A 20,843-nucleotide genomic window follows, 5' to 3' on the forward strand; every position below is an offset into this window, starting at 1 on the left:
CTTTTTGTTGCTCTTTCACGGCCAAACCACTGAAACGATTTGATGAATTTCGGTACGAAGCAAGCTTGAACCTCAACGGAGGAATTAAGATTTAACTTATTACGTCTAACCTGGACGTCGGACCTGACGTCCAACCCTTTATAATATGTATTAATTTATTTCGTTACAAACAGTAAAACTGAGCTCCTTGCCGGTTCGCCTCAGCAGAATCTACTGTTTACAAATAAAATGAATCAATCAGTCAATTTAGGATTTTTTAATCGTTAATCGTTATTATCTTTTGAATGTGGATTTTATCGAGAGATAGACATACAATAGGCATAATTTAAAAATAATAATAAAAAAAATCCAAATTGATATCAATTACTTACAACTGTAAGACAAATAAGCAGACTGCGGAAAAGTATTAAATACGTATTAATTGCCGTATGATCCTATTTTCATTTTTTTTTAAATATTTAATCGTTATGTGACGCACCCGCTTTGAGATTAATAGTCCAATGATCTATCTATAGCACTTCCGTCTATCTGCGCTATAGTACTGTCTCTGATTCCCGTTTCTTTTTGTTTATTATTTATTTTTAACGGTCAGGGCCAATACCATCTCGTAGGCTGTACTTCTACACTTAACCTTAGCCTCTCAATATCTCTCCTCTAATTAAATTTAACTAATTACATTTGACTAAACTAAATAGTTGCAGATTCCTTAACAGAATAGTTGTTATTATATAAATACTACGGATTGTTTAATGCTAATGTATAAATCATATACATTCAACTTTTGATTTACTTAGAAAATATAGAATATAGAATAGTTTATAATAAGTTTTAACATTAAATTTTATGTACCCACAGTGTCGGAGTTGAGATTATGAAGGGTAAAGTAATTAACATTCTCGTTGTCATTTCACGCGGACTTCATTATACAAAAATAACTACATATGAAGTTGAATGTACCATAACACCTACGTTTCATTATTATTAACTGTATTCTTCTAAATGTTTTTATACATCCTCTTATGCTTTTAAATATTATTATTTTTTATAAATAAATCTGTTAAATGGAAATATATTAGTTAATAAATTAATAATTAAATATTGGCTTATTAATATTGAATCGAGAATGTCTGTTAGATTTATTTCTTAGTCATTTTGCTTAAAGATTTCGCAAAGCAATTATTTTTGCAATATTGAATAATAAAAATATAATTACTTATTTAAATTATTTTATCATTTAGAAATTGATTGCTTATAAAATAAATATTTTTCAATTGTGTTTATCCATTTATTTACTTTTATTGCACTAGCAATAAGTAGACAGGTATTTTACGTTCATTTATAGTGAAAATAAAACACATTAATTAGTTAGCAATTTCTATGTTCGCAACTGTTCGCAATTCATATCTTTGGTGATATATGTTATGAGTTACAGAAACTATTATCACGAACGGGTGTTAGCAACACAATAGTTGCAAGTTTCGTTTATGTGAATCGTTCAGACTTCAGGCAATTACGTTTGCTATAAGTATTTATTATTATTGGATAGGTCAGCACATCCGTGATAAAAAAAAATTCTAGAATGTACGACATAGTAACCATTGACTGATTTATATGAACGGTGGAAATTGCTGATTAACATGAAGAAACGAACGGAAAATTCTATCAATCTCTTGTGAGCTCTGTCTATCACTAACTATAAGTAAATAAAGTTTTATTACAAAGGTCATAATGATGAAGAAACGATTGCCTACACACAGTTATATAACAAAAAGGACGCTATAAAAAAGATCCTTTTCGTATCCGGGAAAGTGTATCTGAAATAAAGCTTGTACGTTAATGTTTTCACGGATATAAATTTTATAGTTAAGGAATAAAAACAGGTGGATCATTTAGTTGTGAAACTCGTATAGTGTGGTAGAATTTAATAAAGGGTTTTCATGACATTTTGAATCACGAGATCAAATAAGAGATTGAATCGTTTTAGCGAAAAGATACTCTAAGATCTGGCTCTTACAATTCCATTTTAGATAACAATTTGATTAGTTGTAATATTTGCGGAATATGCAATATTGGCATTATTTACATCTTATAAAAAAAAAACTATTTAAATTATTAAAAACGTTTATTGAAAGTAAAATTTATGTGATCGTTTTTCATCTTTTATATTTTTTATATCGAGTTCATTTACTTAATTGACGTAATGAAACCGTAATAAAACATACATTTATTGTTTTATTAAAATAAAATAGTGTATAATTAAACTGTTACATAATTATTCATTAATATTGTCTCATGAGTATTTTTCTTGTTCGTTAATTAATAATAATATATTGTTTGGAACAAACATATTATGTAAATCTCAATATTATAAATTTTAACTCCCACTCACGAGAACCCTAAAACCCAGTAATACAGCATACAATATATTATCGACAGGGAAATACTTAAAGTCGTAAAGATGAATATCAATATGATTCCCCGTAGCCATATTGCTTGTCAAGTCGTATGTTTATCGCTTAGGATAATAGTCCATCAGCATTGCCAAAACTCATTAGACTTACTTATAAAAGACACTGAAAACGGACTATAAAAAGATGAATCTGTATGAATTTTAAAATAAATTAATAAAACATATTAACTTGTAAAGTATTTTAGTTAAAAGTAATAAAAATTAAGTGCATTGCGTTATATCCGATGATCTAATTTTATATCAAAGCCCACGCATTTTAATAGTTATAAAAGTAACCTTATTTTATAAAAATATTTAAAGCAAATATAAATATAAAACTTTATCAGAGTAATATTACGTCATACACGAATGCGCTAAATTACCTTGTACCCCATGAATGTCAGCCTTAGGCTGGTTGTATGGCCATTACAGTATATAAACTTTCTACCTTACCTTACAAATAAACTGATCGATAAACGATTTTACGCGATCGTTGTATTTACCTTTCATAATTATTTAAATCAATCTAAACCACGGTTTATTTTGCATAAGACCTATTATATACAGTTATTATGAAAACGCGTTTAATTCAATCAAACGTAACACGCTATATATAACTTATTTATATTATAAAGCGCTTATGGATATGATTTAAATAATTTTAAGTTGTGCAATTGTTTTTATTTCCATGATTATCGAATTCTTACTTATATGATAATAAAAGTTTATTGCACGAGCAATAAAAATTTACATCATTACGTCGTAAATTTTATTGTTATTATAATTGAGCCTAAAAAAGTTTTTAATCTGTCTATAGGATACTTTTATTAGATTTAAGTCTAAGACAATTGTTTTCGGTCTCTTTTCTGCAGTAAAACTGGAAGATTGTAATCTCAATCTAATCTAAATTAGAAACACTTTAATTAATTAAAAACATATATAATATATATTTGGAAATACTAATATACAATAGAACAGTCTGTAGGTAAATGCTCTATTACTGGCAAATGTCTCTTGCAAAAAAGGAGAGTAAGTGACATGACAGATTTTTCTAGAAATTCTGTCGTACATATTATAATGTTAAAATAACAAACGAAATTAAACTCATAACTAACAATGTCATGTTGTTTATAATTCTAACGTTTCATAAAAACACTCAAAATGTATAAAAATGATTACCACAAAATAAATAAAATATATATGTTAGTTTATCTGTTCTATAATAACATTTTGAATGAATTAAGTCATTTTTTTCAAGCTGTTGTAGGAAAAAAAAAACAAGATTTTATATAAAAGGAAAATACGCTTAAAGTTCAATGAGTTACTTTCTCAACTCTATAAAGATATAAGACGAAAAAAGAATCGTGAAGCCAAGTATAAATAAAAAATTAATTTTAGTTTGCGAATAAATTGGTAAACACGCTGTAAAGAAAGTTCAGATTCATTCCTTTAACAATGTTCTGAAAGGTCTTTACGAGATATTTCATTATTACAATCAGTATTTTAAAGTCTCATTATTAAAGTCTATATATCTATTAATTATTAAAGTCTAATAATTTTAGTTAAATTTCCTATATCCAAATCTATGAATCGTTAAATATATTACACAATCGGTTACTTGATTTACATTCGCAGGACATGATAAAATGAGGCAGTGTCTGTTCGAGTATGAGATTAAAGAATCGCACACATCTTACGCTCGAGATTGGTAACGTGATTAAGTCGGAAAGCGTATTGCCACAGACAGAAATAACTTTCAGAAGAACCAAATGTGCCTTCGGAGCGTGTACTATTGTCTACAGTAAACTATAAAAGACACGACTTGCACAACTCTACAACCTCCTATCTGCTAATGTACCTTTTTATTACTAATGGGAAGGTTTTATGGTCTTGCCGTGCATTTCTGCATTTCTAATTCCTAATTCTTCTTACAGATAATACTATTAATGCCTTGAGTAATGATGTTCGATTATATTTTTAAGCGCATTCGCTCTAGTGATATGAGTAAAAGCGTGCGCAAACGAAGAAACATTCTCTGTTTCCTCATTCTAATAATCCGATGGTTATACGCACGATTGGAAAGAGTTCAGACGCAGGATTCACGAGAGTATCAACTCTGCCTCATACATATTTAATTCGAAGGACTACTGAGAATTTTCTGTCATAAAAACTCAAATTTTCTTATTTGGCACCATCTGGGTTTTAACCTCGGTCCCCAGGAGATCGTAACTAATAAGGATTTTTTTTTTTAGCATTAGCATTAACAGCCTGTAAATTTACCCACTGCTGGGCTAAAGGCCTCCTCTCCCTTTGAGGAGAAAGTTTGGAGCATATTCCACCACGCTGCTCCAATGCGGGTTGGCGGAATACACATGTGGCAGAATTTCGTTGAAATTAGACACATGCAGGTTTCCTCACGATGTTTTCCTTCACGGCCGAGCACGAGATGAATTATAAACACAAATAAAGCACATGAAAATTCAGTGGTGCCTGCCTGGGTTTGAACACGAAATCATCGGTTAAGATGCACGCGTTCTAACCACTGGGCCATCTCGGCTCATTTTCGGATTTATTTTTATTTTTTAAGAATAAAACAAATGCGTCGTTAAGATTACGTGCAAAGATTTGTACACGTGATTGTTAGTGTTGTGTGAATGAATTAAAAATGCATAAGGCCAGCAGTTGGCACTGTTTCATTCTTGAATTCTTAAGCGTTTGAATTGTTCCGTTTTATTGAAGGAACTGAAAACATGGTATAAATACCTACTATTTCGATTAATTATACTCATTGCAAAAAAATGTCAGTAACAACTGTAGTAGTATGTTTTGTCATGACTTAAAATATCATAAGTCATATGGCCACGTTACATAAAATATAGTAAGTAATATATCAAAATTGACACTATAAGATCAATGAGATTACAAGTGCTCAACTTCCTGAGTTTTTGATCAGATCGCGTTTGTTTTAAGGCCATAGATAATATATCCATACAGCACGCGAACTATTAAGGTTCCGTTTTTTTTTTCAATCATTTTCTGGGTACCTGCTTATTAAAAGTTCTTATTTTCCTTTATCTTCTATTATGAGAAAAATAGACAGAAAACATTTAATCGAATATTCTTGTTGTTATTTTAATGTATCTTTATTGACTTCCGCAGGAACCACAAGGACGTAGTCACTTAAAACTTTTAAATTACAGGCTATTGTTCAGAATCTCCTAACCGAACAACTTATTATAGATATGACGCGAGATTCAAAATCTGATACTGCAGCCTTATAAATATTCACTAGACTAACCAAGTAGAAAATGTATTATTGTCTTTAAAGTAATTGTTCTGCATTCAACGAATTAATGACTAACTGTAACCGTAATTTTCTAAGTGTTAGGTCTAATTATCACAGCGAGTGCTTCAAATACTACCGGAATGTGGTAAGAGGCTGTTATTGAAAACAATTATTTTGATTTTTTAATATAGGTGCTCATTAGATAAACACGCAAACCAGTAACTTCCAATCGCTATAATTATTTACTATGATGAATAATTAGAATTCCATGGATATAATTCATTAAACAGAAATATTTCACAACATAGTACTGGTTTCCTATCAGCCGTAACCGTGTCGAGGAAAAACGTGCGACACTGGTAAATAATAAGGCATTGTGGCCCATAATAATAGGTAAATCTGATTGTCTCACAAACGCCGAATGATCATTGTCGGTGATTGCATGAAATACTTCAATAACGCGCCCGATACCTTAATGTAGAATAACAATCACTGTTTACCATAGTTAGTGATATAAATGCCGTTATAAGCATTAACCTCGTGTAGACGTTGAAATCGTGATGTTTTTACCCTTTGTGTTTCGTTACTAATTTTAACGAGAGCATGTCACGTGTGACATAAGATTCGAGTGAGAGTATCGTGCGTAACGTTTGACAAAATTTTAAATAGTTTCACTGAGGCGGTTTTTATTGATATAAGAAATTATATAATGTTTAATTTTATAATACGGTTTCTAGCCATTAACACTGCACTAAAATATATATTGTTAAATATAGGAATTAAAAAAACTATATTTTTTCCTGGGCTGATATTTAATGTTTTAATTTGAATTATGCGTGGGTTGATAAAATTGGATATTCAATTCACTAATAATTTTATAATATACATTTTATATTTAACATAAACCTTATGAACTTATGAATTTACATACTTTTTCCTTTTTCAAAAATGACAGAGAATTAAAGACGTAATATTTTACCTGTTTTTATTTTTTTTTACTTTCGCCACTACGATCATTTCACTAAAGTAAAAGTTATTATTCAAAAAAACAAATGAGGGGCAACAATCTTCTGTGATATAAATTATAAAACTCGAATTGTGGTTGATAAATTATACAACGATTAATGGCTTTGAACATGCATTTCCGTTACATTCAAAATGTAATTTTTATTTATTATCGTCATTAATTATTATTAAATTTGGTTTAATGCTTACCTTCGCCTATTTATTGTTCATAAACATTTAAAAACACTGTGCACTAAACAAAAAAATATTGTAAAAACCAATATGACTTCGAGTAGCGTGACGGTGGCTGACACGCCGATTCTTGCGCCCGCGCACCTTGTACAAACTAAGCCGTGCGAAGGTAGGACATACAATTTTATACTAGCAAGCGGGGATCGAGTTTATCTGACAATAATTCGTTAATTCAAAAAATATATGTAGACATTTATTTTAACTAATTATAATAATAGTATCTTTAACAATTAAAAATAATTACTCCGAATTCTTTATTACATTAAAATAAAATAACTTGAAATTTAAAATTAAAAGGTACTTATTTGTGGAACCTGAATACATTTTTATCGTTTTTGAGTCTTGAAAATACTTACTTTGTTTTTAAATTTAATTGTATCCATATTAAAGTGTTTCTTTTTAATAATGTAAATTAATTTGTACCAGCTCTCGTTTTCGAATCGGCATTAATAATAATATATTTTTTGATGATGACTTATAACTTCATTTTAATTTTCTCATGAATAACTTAAGAATTTAACAGTAAAATAACAAGCATCTTATATACTTCATTATAATCTTTGTAAAGTAAAGGCACTCCCGAACCCCAATTTATTAGCTGGTGACTTACGACCGACCGCAATGATCATAAAAGTTGATCGAAAAGTTCGCAGAAGTACTAACAAATTATGGCTAGAAGAAGTTAACTAGCTAGGTAAACAAATTAAATATAATGGTTCTGTGCTTCGAATTTCGTAGTACAAAAAAACGACATATTGCTATTTAGTTTTTGTTTTTTGTAGGAATTTATTATACCTAAGCACACAACAAAGTGTCAACGTGATTCAGATCTTTACGTCAAAAAAACTATAAATTCTTTTTATGAGTCAAATGCAATAAAATGTTGCTTATTAAATTCCTGTCCATTTCAGATTGTAGTGCCTTAAAATGCTGCTGAGGCCACTCAGGATTTCTTAACCCAAACTGGAAATGTGCCAATGTTTTTACATGCTATAAAGCAATGAGTGCATTTTTATTATTATATTAGTATGTATCTTTTACTTTTATATATATGTTATATTTGTACCATAACCTTATTTGGCAAATTGATTTAGTGGCACATACACATTACACATGCATATACCCTTTGCATTGGATTTATAGATAGACCTATCGAGTTGTACTCTATATAGAACATAATACGAAAAATAGCGACAGAGTTCGAAGCGAAATCGCATGGAGTTTCGGTTTCGTATTTATACGCTAGAAAATAAGGCGAGAAAAATAAATCTAATACTCATTTAGTAATTATATGACCAAGTTGTAATGCTAAAATAAATAAGTAAAAAAAAAAACTTGTCACCGCATGCTCTAAGCAATACCGTTAAAGTATAGTTAAAGATATAAAACAAGCTCCGCATAATCTTTGCATAATAACTCACAGGCACTCACACACTGACAGGAACGTACGTAAATAGAGTGCTCTCTATGAATGGATACAATTTAAGATTAGAAAAAACCTCTATGAACTCTAGGAACCATTCGTTAACATAACACTCAAGCTCTTAAAAAAAATTGATAAGGTTTCCTATTTTACGCCCTCCAAAATCTGAATTAGATTTTTACTCTAAATTATATAATAGTCATTACATTCTTACAACTCTATAACAATGCCAAATTTCAATTACTGTCGACCCGTAGATTGATAGACAAAAGGAGGGACAGATACGAGAGTGATATCTCTTAATAACTAAGGGTAGCGAATAGTGAAGTAAATAGGAGTGAATCTTAAAAGATTAGGGATTATTCGTCCCATAAATATATTCTTAATTAATTATATTTTTTACATTAATCTTCATACATACGAGTACATATTTTACACGAATCAGCAGACTATAACCGTAGCCCTCTAATTTGCTTAACGTAAATTTACATTCCCAAATCTTATACGGCATAATCTACTTCAGCCAGTATGCTATAATTTGTTACAATAGTCTGAGTTCGAGCTTTATTGAGTAAAAAAAAATTTATAAACTCACTAATTTTCACATTTTAAACATATGTCTATAAAAATGTACATAGTATTTTCACTTTTAACGCTATATTATAATAGGATGAATCCGTTTCAAAAGGAAAGTTTTTCAACTGCTGTTAGACCCGCATGCCACGTTAAGCGAACTTTCAGTAAACTTTGCATTTAATTAATCAGCGAGCTCAAAAAAAACCAACGAAAATATTAAAATGAATACTTCATTGCCTGATATCATCAAAGGTGCCAATGGATTATTAACATAAATAATTGCGGAGATTTAATTTCACTAATGAGATAATCAGTGCAGTTGTTAGTTACAGAAACTTATACACGCTGTGGCAGCTGCGAGAAAGCTATTGAATCTGCCAAGCTCGGTATCAAAGTTAGCAACCCAGTTTCGAACGTTGAGATAAATAGGAACGAAAATTGAAGACCACCATCACCAACGTAATCAATCAATAAACTTAGTCGGAACTCATAATTGGATAAAGGACGAGAAATTAAAAAAGACAAGTACATATAGCTGTACATATATACTTATATACCAGACAACTCATCATATATTTTACCACCAGACAGAAATACTTAGTATTGTTGTGTTTTGTTTCAAAAGAAATACATAGTCAATTTACATGAAATATATATATCCATACATATATATATTGATTTTTACAATATTTCATAGGCCTCGACAACATCTGTCATATCCTTCTTGGCAACTGACATTCAATGTTTTTCTAACGTGACAAAGAGCGATTGACCTCACTGTCCATCCAGAATCAATTCTTAAAAGTGACATATATATAAATATTTATATATAAAAAGTAGAAGAGTATATACGTAATAAACATCGAAATATAAGTAGTCACGGCGTCGCCCATTTCATTTATGTATCAGACACAGTAAATTATATTTTATTTCATATAGAAATCCTAGTAATAATCATTATCCCACAAAATATATGTATTGGGAAAACATAAGAAGATCTTACTTTTATAGGTTCTAAAAAAGGAAAGTTTTTTTTTTATTATTTACATGTTCCTTTATCTTCCTCAGGAGTTATAAGGCATAAACATTTTCATTTCAAATGTGTCAAATTTATTCTGTTGTATAATTCTTTTATACTAAGCCAATTTATTTAACTTGTAATCATATCACTACAAATGTCTTCTTCGTGCTTTTTTGTCTGCAAGGGTTTTCAGGAGATACCCAGATCCGAGGACAGTAGCTCGCGTAAACATTTTACTTCCCGTATCTTACTAGACTCAATCGAGTTATCTTCTGGAAGCTCGAGTGTCACGAAACACATAATATATTATTTAACAATTATTGCAATATAATATCTTTAAATCAATATGTGTAAAAACATTCAGCGCTCCACGAGCAAATAAAAAAGGGCATAATTCGTAGGAACAGAACAAAAAGACGTTATTACTTTAATAATGATAAAACCTTTAAACACAGTTATGAGTGTTATGACACTCTTTTAATTTTTAGTAATATGTGAATATACATATTTCTTTCATATGAGAACGTTATGCAGGTACTCTGTGAGATAACTAACTTTCGTTACGTTGGTCACGCTCCGATATGCATATTTTATTTTATAAAAAGCATACAATTAAAATAATATTTTAGAATGACATCTAATGCATCGAAAAAATCATTAGAGAGGTCATTATATTGCATTTACATTACATTAGCAGCCTGTAAATTTCCCACTGCTGGGCTAAAGACCTCCTCTCCCTTGAGGAGAAGGTTTGGACCATATTCCACCACGATGCTCCAATGCGGGTTGGCGGAATACACATGTGGCAGAATTTCGTTGAAATTAGACACATGCAGGTTTCCTCACGATGTTTTCCTCCACCGCCGAGCACGAGATGAATTATAAACACAAACTAAGCACATGAAAATTCAGTGGTGCTTGCCTGGGCTTGAACCCGAAATCATCGGTTAAGATGCACGCGTTCTAACCACTGGGCCATCTCGACTTGAAAAAAAATATTCAATCATATTTTTATGAATAGTGCTTTAATTACAAGTAATATCTATATTATATATTTATAAATATAACTCCTTTAATTGAATACATATATTCTTACTTTCCTCTAGCTAAGCTAGCCCACTTTTCCTGCAATATTATTATATGTACATATTACTTGGAGCATATTATGTCGATGTACAAAATGACTGTCCAGACTTTCCAAACAAATAACAGACACATCGAAACTTTGTATGAAATATTCGAAGAAGAAAAGTCATCGACCTCATAATTATATCTATATTATATAAGTATCGGTTACCGTTTTTATGTTTAAAAAAATGTGAAATATTAACCGTTCTTTTCATCGCCAATGCGTTACCAGCCCTGAGATGATTTCCCTTGTGCCTGTAGTAACACTGGCTTACTCACCATTCAAACCGGAAAATAACAATACAGAATGTTGCTGTTGGCGGTTGAATATCTGATGAGTGGGTCGTATCAACCCAGATGGGCTTAGTAAAGGCAGAGAAAAAAAGGCGGATTATTATTGCATTAATATATTTTCCAAAAATATAACATTTAAATTTACCCATGTGCAGTCAGGTTCGATGACTAGTATATATGTATTAAAAATGACTGATTTTTTTAAAAAATATGGGAAGTCCGCGCAATAAATTACTAAGACTTATTAGTCATTAACATTATTTTATGATAAATCAAAATCTTATGATTATTACAATTTTATTTTATCTTTAAAAACATTTGAGGAGAATATAACTCGTAAATTAGTTCAACTTTTATTATTAATAAAAATACAATCATGTACAAAACGTTTTAAATGTAATCTTTATTCATCTCTAAATAAAGGAAACAGCACATCTTAAATGAATGACTGTAAAAAATTTAGAAACATGTAATACAGTCAAAATTGACCGAGTGTTGGAGTTTTTTTATTTATTTAAGATATGCATGGTCTACAATTTTTATTTTTTAAAATATTTTTATGATAATACTTACCTACCTACTTTTTCCGATTAACATGCAACAAAAACCTATACTTTTGACCTTTGAGCTTGAATATATCTTTTATTTATTTGTAGGTTTTGGTGCGATTATTTCATATTTGCTTGCAGGAAATCCATGGAACTAAAAATAACGTCGAAATATGTAGGCGGAGTAGAGTAGTTCTTTTTTTAATGACATACACAGATATGTAACTAATTGCAATTTGTCGGCGGAACAATTGATGTTACCCAGATGACCTTGATCAGAAACACCAAATAAAATATTAAAAAGGTAAATAATAAGTTAAATACGGTACTCGAATATACGATATTTATTTATTTCATAAGTCTCCAACAAAAGATACACACTAAATACATAATCTTAAAATTAAACAATATAACGGTTACAAGTTGTGTGCTCCTTGAATTATAAGAGACTACAGTAGGAAATAGGGTTAAGCAAAAAAAAAAATGAAATACAATTAAGATAACAAGTGAAAAAAAAATATACGTAGCAGTAAAGAACAAATATAAAAATACTAATGAATAATGAATATAATAAAACAGACATAAAATATTAACAACCTGAAAATTTGTACAAGAGACACAAATGTTTTAAATTTATTACTATTGTGATTACTACAAAATAAATAGAAAATTAAAAAAAAATAATAATAACAAAATAAAAAAAAATATCGATGAATATTTTAAATAAAAAAATTTAATACCTTCACACATAACTTATAAGTCACCAGTCGAGACTAATTGTCTTGATGATATTGTTTTACTTTTTACTACATACATTTTAGCTTTGGTTTTAATCTTGATTATTCGAGCGGACTGTGACTTTATACATATTTTAATCTTATTAATAGAAGATTTAAATATGTTTGAATAAATTATATTTTGACTTGATATAATTTATCAACCAAAACTTATTAAGTCGTTTTTCTTACCTTGACATGTTAGTTCATATGGGTCGATTCTTGCAATTGATTTTTTTAAACCAGTTCTATTTCACCGAATTATTTTAAATTTTGGCCTCACCTTTTGTGCTGGTGACACCACCATATTACATATATTAGAATATATTATGGTTATGGTTGTATACTGTTGCAAATGTGAATAGGTAGTTATGGATATTTCCCTTTAATTGTTGTTGTAAAAATAGAAACGCACAGTTTTTCCCTGATGCGGTTGTAATGTTCACTTAATTACTTACTACTACCGCGAAACTTCGCGGTTATTTAAAAGATTTTTTAGGAATTTCGAAACCTATTATGACAGGTTTTGTTTTAAATTTATTTAATTTAAACAGCAAGTCTATATTAAAATTAAAAACCCTAGTACATACATCACTTTAGTTATAATTGGAGTTTATTGAATACAATTTATGTTAATTATGTTTACGTTTTTCTTTTTTTTTCTTATACAGCCGTACCGTACCGGCCGCATCTCTCTAACCGGCCAGTAATTTTAATCCGCTCTCTAAAATTAATTCTTTGTTAAATCGTAACAATTTAATAAATTGCAATCAAGAATAATGCACGGTTAACAATTTACGGCTGATGCTCTTCAAAATGAGACCATAACCGATTTTATATGAGCAGCAATAATCCCATAATGGTAAGTATTGGGACAAAAATCGGCATACGCTATTAACATAAATATACTTAGATATTTATGTAGAAACTTAAACTAAATAACGTTATTTTATGATTTCTCTTTCATTTGGATATTATTTCTCAAAATGTAGTCAAGTATTATGCAATTTGTGAATTGTTCACAAGTTTTCTAATTTTTATTGCCCATAATTATATTAGAAAATAATAAATATAAATTTTTGCATTTTTTTTCCGGTTTAAATTGCGAAAAAAATTAATTACTTTACGAAACATTGACCCCATACTTTAATAAATATTTTGAAATACCGCCAGATTCAAAGGATTTTTTGCCATCTACCTCATTTAGGCTTATATCTTTGGAGGTTATTATTCGCCTAGAGCATCGATATATCTACGGTAATTTTTGCTGTTAGCATTGTTACTGCCAATCCTCAGGTCATGATTTATGCTGTAGTTTTTTTTATTTTTTTATTTATACATACTTAAGTCTTCGCTGTAAATAATTCTTATACGAAGAATACGTCTGCTTCCAAATGTATCATCACATAACATTTAAATCAGAAAATATGAGCGAAAAAATCACAACAAACTAATTGTATATCATGAACAATGATTTTTAAAATTGGTTTTGGGAACATAAAAATTACTAAAAAGTAGTAAAATTGTCTATGTCCAAATCTTTGAGTAATCATATCATACTTATTATATTTGACAGTACGTCAGAAGGCTATGTTGGAATGGGGTCGATGCCGGAGGACTTTGCAGTAATAATTAGTATATAGTAAATTAACGGTTAAATAATACTCAGTAACTCATTAGTGATAATTATACAGTTGGGACAATCCTCTGAAAAAACTACCAACACGCTCAAGCGTGTTGATAGTTTTTAACCATATAGTTTATAGCCAATCTAGGTAGAAGCATACTCGTACTTGCATATCAATATAAACAAATATTTCCGTCCTTGTCTCCGTACAAATAAAGATAAGTTGAAATAGTTCCACGTGCTGTTTGTTTGTACAGACAAAGTAATATCTAGTTCCTCGGCAAACTTTTATCATGATATATTGTATTGCATTCTTGACTTTGAAATTTAAAGATTATGTATCAAGTGGAACAATATTTTTCATACAACAATATTCTCAACTCAGTGTCAAATAAAAGTTCTTTGACTTCAATAAGTATAAGTTACATAGATGGTTTTAAATCGAGACCTAATGATCTTATACTATAAAATTTCATATTATATAATTATAATATAAAATTAAAAAACATAAGATAAAATAAATATATTATAATATTGCATTATGAATAATAATTTAAATAATGTCTACGTACCAAACGTGTGCGAAACGAGTTAATGATTAGAAAGTACAAAAATGACTTTGAATTATTTTAAAATAATTCATAATTAATAATTTAATTAATAATAAAAAATAGTTCAATCAGGCTTCGAAACGATAGATATATTAAGGTATTTTAGTTTATTACAAACTAAACCATCGACATCGTCAAAAATATCAAAACCTCATCCAAAACCCGTATAAGTCGTATAAGTTTTAGGTATATTAGTTTAGTGCTTTTTTTTTAAATTAAGTATACACGCATTTATATATATATGTTAAAATTAATCCGATATTTATTTGATTTATTTGTATCTTTAAAAAAAGGTTTAATATAATAAAAAAATATTATAGCGATAAGATGAAATGAATCATGAAAAAAAAAACAAAAATATAGTTTTGTCAAACATGCCGAATATTTTATTTCTAATATTTCTTAGTCATCTAAAGTTTGTCCAAGAATATATAATTTAAATCATTGGAAAATAGTAAATTAAAAATAAAGTTTATTTGAAAATATTTACATTGAAATTTTAATATTGTTTTGTATTAATTTAAGAGTCTAACAAATAAGCCTGAAGAAATATTAACTACCACTAGATAAATGTTGATTTTAAAAGTAATATATATATTTTTTAAATAATCTTTTTTGTAAATTAATTTAGTCTAATTTGAAATGTAACAACATAATTGCTAAAGATTAACCCACGTTATTTAATTATGATTATTTCTATGATATTAGAATAGAAGGATAGTTTCTAGATATTAATATTGTATGAAATTAAGCCTAATGACAAAATTCACATTAATTGTAGTGTCAGTGTCACTCGTGGAATTATATTATCACGATTTCATAATACAATCCCTATATAATACAATATATACGCAATTACTATAATTTGCTCGTTTTAACTTCTTAACGAAACTGATTTTTTTTTTCGATAATCTTTTCTATACATTTCTGTTATGTTTAAGTTTCGTAAGTTAAACGAAATAAATTAAAATAATTGTTTGTAGTTTTCTTGCCCGAATTCGAATCTTTATTTAAAAACCACTAGACCTCTGCTCATTTTTTTTTTAATTATTAAATTCCAAAGAGGTTGCGCACTGGAACTGATGAATCATAAAAATCTTAATTTATAGTAATTTAAAATAAATATACTTTTTCTTCATCAATGAATTTAATCCGCTATTTCTTTTTTGATTTGAACATTCATATACCACATAAATATCTTAAGGGCAATCTTATGTTGCATGAAAGGAACCTAGCCGTGTAATAATACTCTTACATGTTCTGTGATTATTAACTGGTGTAACTGTTGCAAAAGTTCCTTTAGCATACGGCAAAATCGTTCCTAAGTATTTAGAGTAAGAGGACGTCATTAAAACGTTTGCACAACGTTTTATCTTTAGACTTTACTGTGTTCCGTTACAATATGGCCATAGATTGTAACTACGTTCAGTAACTGATAAGTGTAATTAAAAATAAAAAAATAAATTGACTTATTTTATACTTAAGTCGAGATGACTCAGTGGATGTAATACTAGAGCAAGTTTTTTTTTAATATGCTTAAATTGATTCATTTCGTGCTCGACTGTAACAGAATATATTTTGGTATTACTTGCATATGTCGGATGAAAATCTGCCACATGTGTATCAACTAAAGCAACACGGTGAAATAAGTTCCGAAAAATTATCTTCAAAAAACGGAAGTCTTAGTATAGCTGTGATACAATTTAATATTACTGATTGATAGTTTTCTTTACTTTATTTAACAGCGTTATTTTGACGTGGCGATTGTATTGTTTGTTTTTTATGTAAATTAATGAAGTAACGTTTCTAGGCCAAGGCATTTTATATTATTGAGGAAAAGGATTTTAAGTAGTATTGTTCGGCTTGGTGAGATTGTGATTTTCCCGATATCCGATATATTTATTACAATAGTTTATAAATGTTTGAGTCAGATATAATATATATTAAAATACTTATATATTATATCTGATTTTTGGTTTCAACTTGCGTTGACCAAGTGTATACGAAAAGCCGTTGTCGCCCACGAGTCCCTTTGTTTGACTACAGTGAAATTTCGTTTTGAAATAATATACATATTTAAAATAGGCGGACAGGCTGCCTACAACCTTGAGAACTAAGATCTGTTGTGCCTCTAGCTCAAAAACTCTTCAAACCGGAACACAACAATAGAACAATAGAACTACTTTTTGGCCGTAGAATATGTAGTGTAGTGTATGTAGCCTTTTAATGTCACACTGTTGGGCTAAAGCCACGATAAGCTAATTCCACCACGCTGCTCCAATGCGGGTTCGTGGATACACATGTGGCCGGATTTCACTGAAACAAGAGATATGCAGTTTCTTCATGTTTTACTTCACCGCCGAGCTCGAGATGAATTACAGGCACGAATTAAGCAAATGTAGATTCAATGGTGCTTACCTGGGTTTGAACCCACAATCATCGGTTAAGATACACGCGTTCTAACCAGATGACAACTCAGCCATCTCGGCTCTAATAATAACTGAATACGTAGCGACTGTTTTTTTACCCAGACCGGCTTGCACAAAGACCTACCATCAAGTCCTACTATTTATACACTAAATGAAAACCAAGCTGGGTTGGCGCTTGGGTCCAATAAATAAAAGTAAACTAATACGATTTATCCTTTACTTTTAATATAACATATAACTTTTTCATAAACATTGACTTATAATTTATAGTCGATAAGTTTCCATCGAGTCTACTGTACCCCAGCAAAAAAATATTATTTGGAACACAATTTCTGAATGCACCCTTAAACGTTGAACATGGCAGCCCGTTGATCTGTCATGTCATTGAATTTTATGGATTTAATATCGAAATATCTCAATTATTTGAATTTTGCGGATATATTGTGTTGATTAAAAAACTTTATTTTGTAACAATTTATAACTGTGGATAGGTTTCGATAGGTTTAAATATTCATTCAACATAACCTTTTCATCTTACCTAGCATATAAAACAATATATATATATATATATATATATATATATATATATATATAACTTTTTATGTGCACAATTGTTGAATCTAAAGACAAATTAAATACAACTTGTAAACTCGTGTTTGCTTAATAAAGTAGCTGTACCTAAATGTATTTCAAAAGTCTTAATAGTAGCACGTCCTCTTGCTAGTTTTAATGAATAAATTCTCTGTTTTGTCTAGACTCAATTATTTACCTTTTGGATTTGTCAATTAGTTATATTTATTGGGTGTACGGTGAAGACCTAATACACTCTTACTACACTAAACGACAACCTAGAACCTTTGACGGAAAACGTCAAGAGTATTTTTTTTATGAAGTCGGTAGGCGGACGGGCCTCTTGATGGTAAGTGGTCAACTCAGCCCATAGACATTGTCACCATAAGAAATGTTAATCATTGCTTACATCTCGAATGGACCGACAACTATGGGAATTAAATTATTATGTCGCTTGCGCCTGTAGTTACACTGATTCACTCACCCTTCAAACCGGAACACAATAATACAAAGTATTTCTGCTTGAATGTAGAATATATGACAAGTGGGTGGTACTTACTATTTTTGTTTTTATTTATTGCGCTTAAGTTACTGAAGAAACGCAAACCGTGGGCACATATATTCATTATATCATATTTATACAACCGCATTTCGCCCACGACTCTTTGACAATAATCTACCGACCAACATGACCTTTAATACTATGGGAAATTCTACTAACCTATTTAACAGTTGCGCTATGTTCCTGAATCAATTCCTTATAAAAATATTTTTTTACCTACATTGTAACTGGGTGATTATTTTACTAATTTAAAACAATTAGGGTAGGTTCCTTATTCTATTCAGATCCTACTTCGAATGAACTGCCACTGGACTGTTGCCTTAGTACACTAGGAAAACGGCTAAACGGCAACAAATAAGTTTCTATTCGATGGCGATAAAATGCTAATTTTTTACTGGAATTTTACCCTATTTCAGACTGCTTACACGTGGCTTTGTATCGTCTAGCTCAGTGATAGCTTGCTTACCTAACTTATCTTCATGCTATTTTTTACTGTAATAAATGTTGTTCTCACGAGCTTCCTTGCACTGGTCTCATTACTTAATCACTTAATCACAATATAATACACAAGTATTTATATTAAAATTGTTTTTGGGTTTTTTTTACAGTGGTAGTATTAAATGATATAGTAGTAAATGATGACTACCACTACAAAACTTTTGACAATTCATAAGAACCGGTAATTAGAATGATACTTCATGCCAAAGGTAAGTAATTTATTCGAACTGTCAAAAATTGTTATAATGTATCCAAAATTGAATCGATTTGCCGAAATTTCCATTTCAAATCCAAATTGGTCTGTGGAATGGATGAATTTAGCTGGACTGGATGAAGCTGTGCATATCAATTGTCAATTTTCGGTTAACAGCTACGCTGCTAGCATAATTTATAATACATTAAATACTGTCCCCCCTTTCAGAATACGTAAGGATAAGATATATATCTAAATTTATTTTTAGATATGTCAAACACTTATAACACAAGAAGGATCGACCTAAGTTAGGTAATATGAACTCTGATAGGTCAGCGCTCATATTACCTAACTTTGAATATTGAGTTTTTTAGAAAGGACCGATGTAAGCTATTGCTTATTGTATTGTCCATACAAATGTTTCACTATAAAAATCTTAAACTTATCGTTTTAGTATACTCATTATATATCAGAATTTGCTTTAAAAGCGTTCGAATCGCCAAATTTAAAAAGATGATGTTCTTGATATTAACGTTTTTCACGCCGGTAGGATCAATCCAAGTCGATTGAAGAGAGATCAGACGCAGCTTACGTAACTATGAAGGAACGAAAGTGTAAATACTGCTACATATCTGTTTATGATAAGAACGTGTACCTTTCAAATTTTTACTATTCACTGAAAAGTTTTACTAAAGATTTGAATCCCGGAGATCCCCTGGATATCTGCCATATTAAAAACGAGGTACCTAGTTACATCTAAAAAAATATACTACATTATTTCATGATATGGTACGTAGATAGGTAATTCTTTTCTGAAAGAATAATTTTATTGTTATGATGTGAAAAATTCATATCTATGGTGTTTTTAATTTTTGCGTGGATTCGGAAAAATATACATTCGAACAATAACTTTCTTTTGAATTATATTTGTACGATGGAATTTTTGCAACGTGATCATAGAAAAGATTTGATACACGAAAACGGCAGACCCTACACGGCATTAATCATAAGCTTTTATAAAAACTTTGTTTCTTTGAAAAGACATCAGGTACGTACTCGCTCTTCAAAAGCAGCATGTTAAAATACGATCGGGAATTGCGTGGCCAGCCGATTTGATTAAGGCACCAAGGAAGCGTCTGGACTATGAAAAAAAAGTAGTTCAAAGCAGTGCAGGTAATGGTAAAATCTATTTTTTATTTACGAATAATTGCGTTGTTGCTCTTTTAGTACATCATATTCGCCAGGCGTCTTTTCTTCTAGGTACATTAATAATCTTTACTCGTTCACGTATTTAGTTCCTCTGTATGAAATACATTTGTTATTTGTTCTGTATCTTCTACTTTCTTTATCTAAAAATCTCTAAATTTATAAAGTTAATCGGTGACCAAATTTAAGTTAAAAAGTCTACTTATCGAATATATAACATCCCTCATTTTTGCCAGTCGTCGCTAGTTTCCGCTGCAACAAATAGTTGTAATAACCATTCGCTGCTGAAAGTCACTGTGATTCGGTGCGATAAAAGTTTTGAAATACGTGGATGCTACATGAAAAGAAAATTGGCAATTAAATTTGACACCATATTATATACAGCCAAT

At 29.8% G+C, this 20,843-nt stretch overlaps 1 protein-coding gene across 2 annotated transcripts in view; it reads right to left on the bottom strand.

Moving 5' to 3' along the window:
* The window catches only part of LOC125067186 (peroxidase), a 52,897-nt gene extending 45,816 nt beyond the window's left edge, over positions 1 to 7,081 (bottom strand). For both annotated transcript variants that reach the window (XM_047675621.1, XM_047675620.1), the window contains exon 1: positions 6,951 to 7,081. The gene's annotated coding sequence lies outside the window, so the exon portion shown is untranslated. The remainder of the gene's footprint in view (positions 1 to 6,950) is intronic.
* Positions 7,082 to 20,843: the final 13,762 nt, after the last annotated feature.

This window comes from Vanessa atalanta, chromosome 11, assembly GCF_905147765.1.
Source record: "Vanessa atalanta chromosome 11, ilVanAtal1.2, whole genome shotgun sequence".
Lineage (NCBI taxonomy): Eukaryota > Metazoa > Arthropoda > Insecta > Lepidoptera > Nymphalidae > Vanessa > Vanessa atalanta.